We start from the raw sequence: 12,179 nt of genomic DNA, 5'->3' as shown, positions 1-12,179 counted from the left end.
TACAGACATGTATGGCAAACACATGTATTGCTGTAGTTTATATTATATTACTTTTTTAAACAGAGATTTGTAATGATCCCCGTTGGGCCCTCAAAGGAGAGGTACCTAGAGTCGTTTTGTAAGTGCATACTAATGAGCTAATATCGTCAGATTTTTTAACAAAAAGTCACTATGTGTGGATACATTTTCCTTTATAGATGTTCAGCAGTGTCCTGAACCTGTATCTTGATATACATATTTGTTGATATGGAAAGGGGTTGCTGTTTAGGAAGGCCCCCTAAGGAGCTGTATCTATTTAAAGTTAGGTTGTATATACCAATATCAACTGCACTTTACAGGGTGGTTCAATACATATATTTACACTTAACAGCTAACTTTTCTTGATATTAACATGTGGTGAAGGAACATTACAGCACTGTTGTGGTTATGGTGCCAGGAGTGCCCTGCCACTACCAATGTAAAAATCAATAAATATTTAAAGATTTTTTTTAGCAAATTTGAAATGAAAAATATGCAGTTAAATTAAAATTATAACTAACCAGGGTTTGTAATATTATGTTTAATTTTCCATATATTTTTTGTACACGTATTTGTGAGGAGTGAAAAATCTAATTAAATGTAGAAAACGTATATCTTTATTCATTCACTGAGTGCCTCCATCTTAGTTAGCTGACAATCATTGTTATAAGTTCTGCCCTTCCATCTGGCAGTCAGTATACAGAATAGATACAAAGAAGAGGGTAAATAAATATTTATTTCTGTCTCTTCATCAGCATTGTTTGTCCTGGTGTGGCCTTGTCTTAAATGCATTATAGTGTCATGTGCTAAATCTTTAATATTCATTTAAAAAAATACAGAGCAGTTCATGAAAAAAAGGATAACACAAGTTATAGGTAAGTGACAGTTCCCCATTGATAAGGAAGGACATACCCTGTGCTATATCAAATTATCTCTACTTTGTTTGCCAGAAGATTGTAACTTAACATTTGTTTATAAAACTTTGCTGATACAAGTCACAAGAATTTATATAACTGATGAGTGCACATCTTGTAGAAGCAGCATGCAGCTTAAAGGGACACTCCAGGCACCCAGACCACTTCTGCCCATTGGAGTGGTCTGGGTGCCAACTCCCACTACCCTTAACCCTGCAAGTGTCATTATTGCAGTTTTCATAAACTGCAATATTTACCTTGAAGGGTTAAGTCCTCCTCTAGTGGCTGTCTACTAGACAGCCACTAGAGGACACTTCCGTGTTCATAGAACACGAAAAGTGTGTTATAGCATCGCTGGACTTCCTCACGCTATGTGAGGACCTCCAGCATCGCTGAAATCCCCATAGGAAAGCATTGACAGCATTATTCAATGCTTTTCTATGGGGAGGTCTAATGCCCGCAGCCGCTGGCCGCGCATGCTTAATAGGTCTCCCCTGCCGGATGACATCGGCGGGGGAGGAGAGTGGGCGGACCCTGACCCAGCGCTGGGGGACATCGGCATGGAAACAGGTAAGTCACTGAAGGGGTTTTTAGCCCCTTCAGCAACATGGGATGGGGGGTGGGAGGGAGAGGGCACCTGCAGTGCCAGGAAAACGGTTTGTTTTCCTGGCACTGTAGAGTCCCTTTAAACAGGCAATAACATTGTATTCATTTATTTTTATATTTTACTTAGTAGCATTTCCAGAAAAATCCTTTCGAAGAGTTGCTTAGTTAGATTCTACATGGCTACCATGAAAGTAAACTTAATAGAAAATGAAAACAAAATATACAGTATATGTGATATATATTCCCAGTGAGATATTGTTATATTTACAGTTAGTTTAAATACAGTGTTTTATTATATCAAATGAAGTACATTCTACATTCTTGACTTTCATGATTCTATGGGTGACAAAACGAGTACTACAGAGATATAATAATATCTATACCCCATTTAATGCTTAACCCCTTAAGGACTGAGCCAAATGTACATGTTGTGATCAAACCAAAATGTAAACAAAACCTGGAATTTGACTGTATGTCTGTTCAACCGTAATTCACCTCTTTCATATTATGTGCAACCACGCTTATTATTAATCATTCTATTCAAGGGAAACAGGACTTTCATTTAACATTAAATATTTAGGTATGAAACATAATAAAAAAAATGGGAGAAAATAAGATTTTTTTCTATTTTTTTTAGTTCTATGTGACATTTTAACTGTGAATGTCATAATACTGTTTGCTTTTACTGCAATAAAATACACATATTTGTATTCATCAAAGTCTCACGTGTAAAACAGTACGCCCTACGTACAGTTTTATGGTATTTTGGGAAGTTACAGGCTACCATACGGTCTCAAAGGCAACGTAACCAATCTGGCGAATTTCAATGTGAAAAAACTGAAATGCAAGCCTTATATTTGACTCTGTAACTTTTGAAAACACCATAAAACCTGTACATGAGGGGTACTGTTATACTCCGGAGACTTTGCTGAATACAAATATGTGTATTTTATTGCAGTAAAAGCAAACAGTATTATGACATTCACAGTTAAAATGTCACATAGAACAAAAAAAATAAAAATAAATCTTATTTTCTTCCATTTATTAAATTATGTTTCATATTAGTGTTTTAAAACAGTAAAACGTACCACAACAATTATATTGTCAGTGTAAGTGCCATTTGTGTGTGAAAAATACAAAAAATTTCACTTTCACTGACGATTTTATCGTTGTAATACATTTTACTGTTTTGAAACACTAATATTTGTTTTCAGCGAAGTCCCCCGAGTAAAACAGTACCCCCCATGTACAGGTTTTATGGTGTCTTGGAAAGTTACAGGGTTAAATATAGTGCTAGCAAATAAAATTCACTGGACTTTCGGCCTGGGTTGGCAGGCAGGTTCTGCAAATTGTAATTAATAAAATGACCTAATTATTTAAAAATATTACATAAATATATACGTAGAATTAATATGTATATACGTATGTATATGTCCTGATGAAAGCTCTGAGGGAGAGCTGAAACGTCGATATTGTACTTTGGAATAAAAGGAAAACTTCATTTGAAAATCCTAGGAGTGCTGGTATATTTTTTCTATTGCTGTGCATGAGCTACCAGAGCACCAGGTACTTTACAAATAGTGAAGAGTGCAAGAGCTGTCTGCATTTATACGTATGTATATATATATGTATATATATATATATATATATATATATATGTATAATTTTTTAATATTTTTGATTTATATATAGGTATATATATAGTGATATACTGCATAGTGATATTTATGTATATACTTATGTATATATATATATATATATATATATATATATATTATTTCATTCTACGTGTATTTTGATAGCAATATATATATATATATGTTAATACCAAAATACAGTTAGAACGAAATTACACACACACATATATATATATATATATATATATATATATATATATATATATATATATATATATATATATATATATATATGTATATATATATATATATATATATATATGTATATATATATATATATATATTAAAATAATTACATTTGTATTAAATTTTATTTTATTTTTTAACGTATTTTCTTATTTATTTATGTATTTATTTTATTTTATATATAAATATATATATATAATCAATATCATTCTATGTGTATTTTTATATTTATATATATATATAATTATATATATATATTAAAATACACTTACACAATGTATGTGTATGTATGTGTATATATATACTTGCAATGCTGTGGATGGCTATTCTGTCCATGTGATCGTGAGGTCCTCACAAGGACCTCGCAATCACATGGCCCAGGAGGGCCGGAACAGCAGCAGGGGGACTCCCTGGGATTGCAGGTAAGTGTGGGATCACCGGCGAGTCGGTAAGTACATAGGACAGGATGGAGGTGCTATGCTGCCCACCGGCATTTAGCTGGGTCCCCAAGGACGGCATAGCACGCCCGCTGTCCTTAAGGGGTTAAAGTCATCATAATAATAATACAGGCTAGAACAAGTCTAACTTTATCCTTCCTTGAAAAATATATTATAATATTAAAGTATTTAACTAGGAAATACCCTGAGGTCAAGATTTAGTATTATTACCCAATGTAGACCTTCATTTAATAAGCTTCCTGAATGATTCAGCACTATTAGAAAAAACTTTCCAAATTATTCATCTATATACGTCACCATTAAAGTCTTCAAGCAATTTTACAGAAAAATAATTTAGAAAGTTTTTTCTAACAGTATTGAATCATTTGTAAAGCATATTAAATCGATGCCTTAATGGCATTTTACTGAAAAATGAAAGGCCAGGCTGACCTGTTTTCGAACTTGTGACCAACATACCCGAGATAAATCATTGAGTCCAATCCACTTTGATGCCATTACGGTTATAAGCATCATTATATTTTTACAAAATAAATGAAGACTTACCATGGAGTTAAATATAAAATACCAAGAATATGCCAGAATTTTACTATAGAATATGTCAAGCTTATACTATAGATATTTATCTCGTTACATACAATACATTTAAACATACACCATCAATAAACTAACAGACATACTTGAGGAATAAGTGTGTCCTTTGACATTTCTTTCTACATATTCCCGTACTGTTTTCAAATAGTCCTGTTTATTTTGTTTATGTTTAGTCATGTGAAAAAACATCATACTGAACATGTCATAAATGGACCATAAGTTCTCTGGGTAAATTATCTACTTTTCCCTTAAATTCTTCTGCAGACAATGCAGTTGACTCGCTGTGAAATACTGACATTGTTAACCTTATTTAATTGTAAAATAATATCTGATTAAGAAAATAAAAGGAAGGTTATATTCATTAAAAAGTGAGATGAAGTGGTTGAGTAGTAATTCAAAATATTCAAGATATAAAAGCTGGGTTGGAAAAAATTCTCATTTTATTTTTTAAACTTTTTGTCAAATGTTTTAAATCTCAGATTACAATAGCTCTGTGACATCACTGTCTCCACTATGATTTACGCAATACATATATAGTTTGTGCAATAAAATAGGTTCTGTATTCCATACATATTACCAATCCATTGAAAACATTTTTGTATATTCTACTCTGTATGGTAATAGAATAAAGGTTTGTCGAATGCTTAACCAAACTGCTGAAACAGAGGATGGAGCCATAATGTAAAATTGCTACCTTATATAAAACACAGTGTGTTTAAAGATATAATCCAGACTGACCTGTTTATTTCTTGCGTTATTCTTTATATAATCCTGTGTTTATGGCTTCTTTCATCCCATGTGGGTAAATTATACATGACTGCTGTCTAGATGACTGTACCACCCACCCGGTGCCCCCCTTTCCCAATGACACACAGAGACCGTATAAAGTTGGGTAAGGGCATCGGCCACAGCTTTATTAATTTTCCATGCCAGCAACATAAATACTGTCAGCTGTTGGGGTGATTGCCCAACAGACAGGTCTATCCCCACAAACCATGAGTCCATGAGCAGCCTGCCTCCGCCATCAGCTCCCAACAGGCTGCGACTCCCCAAGCCTCCTCGGCAACTCCATCACTTCTGCCTGCGCTGGCCAGGACTCCCGCATGCTGTGACAAAACAAGAAAAGACAACCAACAACAAGCACCAGAAACAAAACCCACATTCCTTCAATAACCAAATGTCCTAAGGGCGGGAGGGCGGGAAAGTCAGGATCCCTGCACTTCCAAGAGCTGACTGGTAAGTCCCCTCCCCTCACTGTCCTTATAACTGTCTTCCATCTTAGCAACTATGTATCCATATATCCCCCTCCCATCTGCTCTTCCTTTAAGACTCCTTATCCTAGCCGCAGTCATGTCCCCCCTTCCTTGTCAGTCCAGGGAGGTGTCTTGACTGCTGTCTAGATGACTGTACCACCCACCCGGTGCCCCCCTTTCCCAATGACACACAGAGACCGTATAAAGTTGGGTAAGGGCATCGGCCACAGCTTTATTAATTTTCCATGCCAGCAACATAAATACTGTCAGCTGTTGGGGTGATTGCCCAACAGACAGGTCTATCCCCACAAACCATGAGTCCATGAGCAGCCTGCCTCCGCCATCAGCTCCCAACAGGCTGCGACTCCCCAAGCCTCCTCGGCAACTCCATCACTTCTGCCTGCGCTGGCCAGGACTCCCGCCACCGCGATGACGACTTCCCCTCACGCCTCCTGCCGTCATCGCGCCCCCCGCCGACAGCGCAGCCTCAATCCCACTCTGCAAACCCGTGTTCAGGATGTCCAAACCTATCTCATTTAAGTGGACCCCATCCCTCCTCATTAAGTTCTGGTTCTCCCCTTCCAGCTCCACGTGTCGAACGACCACCCCACCTAGCCGCCGGACAAATTTCCCCACTGCAATGTTCAGCTTGCGCCGGCTCTTCTCCAAACCGCGCGAGTGCGGCAGCGCGCGCCAGCACGGCCTGGAAACCACCTCCGACCAAACCAAGGTCATGTCCGGAAACAGCGCCATGCACCTCGCCAAGTCGTGCCGAATCGCGTGGAGAAGGTCCACAGTCCTGGAAACCCCCAAGTCGTTCCCGCCCGCATGGACCACCACCACCACCGGCCCTGACACAAACTTACGGAGCTCCACGAACTCAGGATATACTTGCTGCCATCGGAGGCCCCTAATGCCCTTCCACCTGACTCGGGCCAAGTCCACTGAGAACCCCAAATTTCGTCCATAGGCCCGGTCTTCAGCTCGCCTAGCTGCCCAGTACACGTAGGAATGCCCTAGTATCCACACGTACCGGGGCCGCCCACCTACAACGAGAAGAGGGTTACAGCATATGAGGTCGGACATAAGACTTAAAACGCCCCGACTCCCATCTTCCAATGCGTTTAATGCCCGCAGCCGAGTAACCCAAAACACTTGCCTGGGTAGCCGCCCCAATCCGAAAGGAATGGGCCGAAAACCCTTGACTTTCCATACCACCCGCGGCCAATGCTCTCTTCAGCATTGCCGAGAACTGATAGCGTGTTAGGGGAGACCCATCCGCGTGAGCCAACAAAGGGCCTCCCCGCTCCGGGCGCACCTCCAGAAAATCGTGAAAAGCCCCGACAGGACAGACGACATCCCTCGTGGCCCCTAAACGAACCCAGGCACCCCGGGCCGCCTGGTCCGTCTTAGAGCGCCGCACAAAAATGTCAACGGAGGAAGTAGACCACCGCACATCCGACAATGCCAAAGGCGAGGCCTTCCCCTTGCTCGGGGCTACCAACTCGCCGATGCGAAAGGCTCCAAAAAAGCAGACCGAGAAGGCTACGCGAAACAACTTCGATACATAATCCGAGCCACAGACCCGCGGCAAGACTAAAAGAATCCGCCGCAACATTTCCACCGAAATCGGACGACGACGATCCGGGCGACGCCGCAGTCGCCACCCCTTCACCACCCTCTGGATCCCAAATTCCTTAGTAACATCCCGCCAGCCCATAAATCGAAACAAGAAAGACAGGGCAGCCAGCGCCTTCTCCGCTACTGCGCAAGACCTACCTCTCCTGACCAAGTCATCCAGCAACACAAGAGTCGCCTCCGTACGTCCCATTTCCGTGGATACATCCCCGTCCCGTGCTGCCGACAGCCACTGTTTCCACACTGCCCGGTATGCCTTCCAGGAAGCCTCCGCCAAGGAGTCCGATACCAAGCCCATCAGGCCTCGAAATCGAGCTTCCATAAGGAGTCCGGACACTGCAGACCGGTCCGCCGCGCCTCCGGCGCTGCCTCGCGAAACCGTTCCCACTGCAAGCGAGACAATGCATCAGCCACCACATGTTGCACACCCGGGACATGTTGCGCCCGCACCCAAACATTAAACTGAAGACTAAGGAGCACGAGGTGACGGAGAAGAGCCAACACTGGTGGGGACGAGGAGGACGATCGGGCAATCACATGGACCACACTCATGTTGTCCGTGTGAAAGACCACCGTGTGGTTTCTCAGCTCCTCACCCCACAGTTCCAGGGCGACCACTATCGGAAACAGTTCCAAAAAGGTCAAATTCCTTCGAAATGGGGAAGACTGCCATTCCTCCGGCCACTCCCCCGCGCACCACTGACCCCGAAAATACGCTCCAAAACCAACTGACCCCGAGGCATCGGTAAACAGATCCAAGGCAGCATTGGTGGTGGCCTCCCTCAACCAGCAAGAGTGCCCGTTGTAACGTCTGAGGAAGGAGCTCCACACTGCCAGATCCGCCCGAAGGCGCCTCGTGATCCGAATGTAATGGAAAGGTTCCTTCACCCCCACCGTGGACAAGGACAATCTACGACAAAATGCCCGACCCATCGGTAACACCCGACATGCAAAAACCAAGTGCCCCAACAGGCCCTGCATCTGACGCAACTGAACCTTCTTGGAACCTTTGACTAAGTCCACCAACCGCAGCAACCCCTCCAACTTCTCTTCCGGAAGCCGGAAAACCATTCTCTCGGTATCGATTTCGATACCCAAGAATGAAAGGACCAACACCGGGCCAACCGTTTTTTGTTCGGACACAGGAACCCCGAACTCAGCCGCCACCCGCCGGAATGCCTGAAGCAACGCTGTACAATCCTGGGAACCCGACGGACCAACAAACAAAAAATCATCCAGGTAATGTGTCAACGAACACAAACCCGCAACTCTGGACGTGACCCACTCCAAAAAAGAAGAAAACAGTTCGAAATGATAACAAGAGATAGCGCAGCCCATGGGCATACACATATCATAATAGAAGCAACCGTTAGCGAAACACCCCAACAAGTGAAAGCAATCCGGATGAACCGGCAACAAACGAAAGGCCGATTCAATGTCCGATTTTGCTAATAACGCCCCACGACCGGCCCGCCGCAGGAGGAGCAATGCCGAGTCGAAGGACGCGTAACGTACCCTGCACGCATCCCTGTCAATGTCATCATTGACCGACGACCCCGAAGGGTACGAGAGATGGTGAATCAATCGAAAAACTCCCGGATCCTTTTTGGGTACCAGACCCAGCGGAGACACCCTCAGGTTGTGGAATGGGGGGGAATCAAAGGGGCCGGCCATGCGGCCCCGTTGAATCTCCGCCTCCAACTTTTCTTGTAACAAAACCTCTTTTCCCCGCGTGGACCGAAGATTGTCCGCGAACTGGCCCTCGTCCGACAGCACAAAGGGAATCCAGAAACCCGTTGTGAAACCGTCGAACAAGAGGCTAGCAACGTCCCTCTTAGGATACTGGACGAGCCATGGACGCATCTTTTCCACGCTCACTGGAGTCCTCTCTGCGAGGAACGTCGTCCCTACCAGAGCCCTTGGAGGCAGATGGTCTGCCCTTCTTGAAACAACGGAGAGCCGGGTGGGCTCCCCCACAGTGGGCACACTCGTGCCGGAATCTGCAGGAGCTAAACCACTTACAGTGGCTCTCGTTGAAGAGCCAACAGACTCCCTTCCTCTGACCTGCCGACGTACCCGTGGGGACGCCGGCCGCCCCCGAAAAGGGAGAGGGTCTACACGGGGTCATAAGTAGCAGCCACAGGCTGCCGTCCTGCACCCCAAAACCCATACCCGGACACGCCGCCATCTTCTGGCGGAATTGCTGGTCGTATTTGAACCAGCATTGCCCTCCATAAACCTTGTAGGCGCCCCAAATTAAGTCCAAATAACCAAATAAAGAGGGGGCCCTCTCAGGGAAACGGCGCACTAGTACGCTGGCAAAGATATTAAATCCTTGCAGCCAATTACCGAACGTACGCGGGATAGCCTTACCCTTTTCTCCCTCCAATTGTTCGCCACGTCGCGGTCTGTCCACGGACTCCTTGTCTGGCGGAACGAGAGAAAGGAGATCCACATACTCACCACGAATAATCTTCTCTTGCACCTCCGCTGGCACATGTAAACCTAGGGGAGCCAGTTCACACCCTGGGAGAAAGGAACCCACCCCAACCCCATGACCCCTCAAACTATCCGCACTACCGGGACCCTGAGCCCCTAGACCAGTACCCCTGGCTTGCCCCTCCACTAACATCCTCAGCAGGCGCAACACCTCGCTATCCTGACCTGAACCCCCTGCAGCACCCCAGGCGCCTGCGCATGCTGACTCACCAAATGAGGGGAGGCGCAGGGGCCGTCCTCCATCACCTTCTCGCTCCTCCTCAGACTCCTCCTCCTCACCGGACTCCCCCTGGAGCCTCCCAGCTCCCAGAGGGGCTGCAGCCGACACGGCCTCCCGACCGCCGGCATCCTGGCAGTACTGCAATCTTGGGGCTGCCGCCTGATCCGCGGCACCCCATGAACCGGCCGGTCCTGGGGACTCCCATCTCCTTGGGGCTGCTGTCCGGCTCACAGCACCCCTATTGCCGCCTTCTTCCGCCGGCGCTTGTGGTCTCCGGGCGCCCGGCGTCCTATTTCCGGCGCGGGCACCCACTTCCGGGTTTTGCCCGTCGCCGGCTGCTGTCGTCATATCCGGCGCGCCGGCCGTGCGCGACCGGCGTCGTGACGTCACTTCCGGCCGCGCCGGAAGAGAAGGTGGAGGGCTCCTGGATCTTCCCGCCGAATCGCCATCTTGGAAATGGCTGCCGGACGCAGCCGCAGCTCTCACCTGGGACCAGATCGCTCGGGGGGACGACACCAGGCTCGGCTCCACATTCCCAGCCACTCCAGCTCGCCGGCTTCTTCGGCCTTCACGACCTCCTCTCACCGGGCTGGGAGACAGTCGCGACGGCGGCCTTGAACGCCTGGCCCGCCGCCCACCTTCCACAGGTCGAGCCTCTTCACCGGGGACGCCATCCATGCCGGCCAACACCTCTGCTAACGAGCCTGCACCATGTGCAGCCCGATAAGCCTGCAACAGGGCCACCAACGATTCCTGGGAAACGTCCATCACTCTCAAAATTCAGGAACAGGTAAGTATAAAACTTTTTAAGAATAATGTCTATAATATTTTTTTTTTTTTTTTTTTAAGGGGTCAGCAAAGAAAGACAGATGCAAATCTGAAAATCTGAAAGTCAGGATCCCTGCACTTCCAAGAGCTGACTGGTAAGTCCCCTCCCCTCACTGTCCTTATAACTGTCTTCCATCTTAGCAACTATGTATCCATATATCCCCCTCCCATCTGCTCTTCCTTTAAGACTCCTTATCCTAGCCGCAGTCATGTCCCCCCTTCCTTGTCAGTCCAGGGAGGTGTCTTGACTGCTGTCTAGATGACTGTACCACCCACCCGGTGCCCCCCTTTCCCAATGACACACAGAGACCGTATAAAGTTGGGTAAGGGCATCGGCCACAGCTTTATTAATTTTCCATGCCAGCAACATAAATACTGTCAGCTGTTGGGGTGATTGCCCAACAGACAGGTCTATCCCCACAAACCATGAGTCCATGAGCAGCCTGCCTCCGCCATCAGCTCCCAACAGGCTGCGACTCCCCAAGCCTCCTCGGCAACTCCATCACTTCTGCCTGCGCTGGCCAGGACTCCCGCATGCTGTGACAAAACAAGAAAAGACAACCAACAACAAGCACCAGAAACAAAACCCACATTCCTTCAATAACCAAATGTCCTAAGGGCGGGAGGGCGGGAAAGTCAGGATCCCTGCACTTCCAAGAGCTGACTGGTAAGTCCCCTCCCCTCACTGTCCTTATAACTGTCTTCCATCTTAGCAACTATGTATCCATATATCCCCCTCCCATCTGCTCTTCCTTTAAGACTCCTTATCCTAGCCGCAGTCATGTCCCCCCTTCCTTGTCAGTCCAGGGAGGTGTCTTGACTGCTGTCTAGATGACTGTACCACCCACCCGGTGCCCCCCTTTCCCAATGACACACAGAGACCGTATAAAGTTGGGTAAGGGCATCGGCCACAGCTTTATTAATTTTCCATGCCAGCAACATAAATACTGTCAGCTGTTGGGGTGATTGCCCAACAGACAGGTCTATCCCCACAAACCATGAGTCCATGAGCAGCCTGCCTCCGCCATCAGCTCCCAACAGGCTGCGACTCCCCAAGCCTCCTCGGCAACTCCATCACTTCTGCCTGCGCTGGCCAGGACTCCCGCCACCGCGATGACGACTTCCCCTCACGCCTCCTGCCGTCATCGCGCCCCCCGCCGACAGCGCAGCCTCAATCCCACTCTGCAAACCCGTGTTCAGGATGTCCAAACCTATCTCATTTAAGTGGACCCCATCCCTCCTCATTAAGTTCTGGTTCTCCCCTTCCAGCT

General features: G+C 46.2%; 1 protein-coding gene across 1 annotated transcript in view; it reads right to left on the bottom strand.

Moving 5' to 3' along the window:
• Positions 1-5,289, bottom strand: part of LOC134601388 (proto-oncogene Mas-like) — a 31,747-nt gene extending 26,458 nt beyond the window's left edge. Inside the window, exon 1 of the mRNA XM_063445863.1 lies at positions 5,209-5,289. The gene's annotated coding sequence lies outside the window, so the exon portion shown is untranslated. The remainder of the gene's footprint in view (positions 1-5,208) is intronic.
• Between the last annotated feature and the right edge of the window lie 6,890 nt (positions 5,290-12,179).

Source organism: Pelobates fuscus, chromosome 3 (genome assembly GCF_036172605.1).
Source record: "Pelobates fuscus isolate aPelFus1 chromosome 3, aPelFus1.pri, whole genome shotgun sequence".
In the NCBI taxonomy this organism is placed as follows: Eukaryota; Metazoa; Chordata; class Amphibia; order Anura; family Pelobatidae; genus Pelobates; species Pelobates fuscus.
This window is presented reverse-complemented; position numbering and strand designations above follow the sequence as displayed.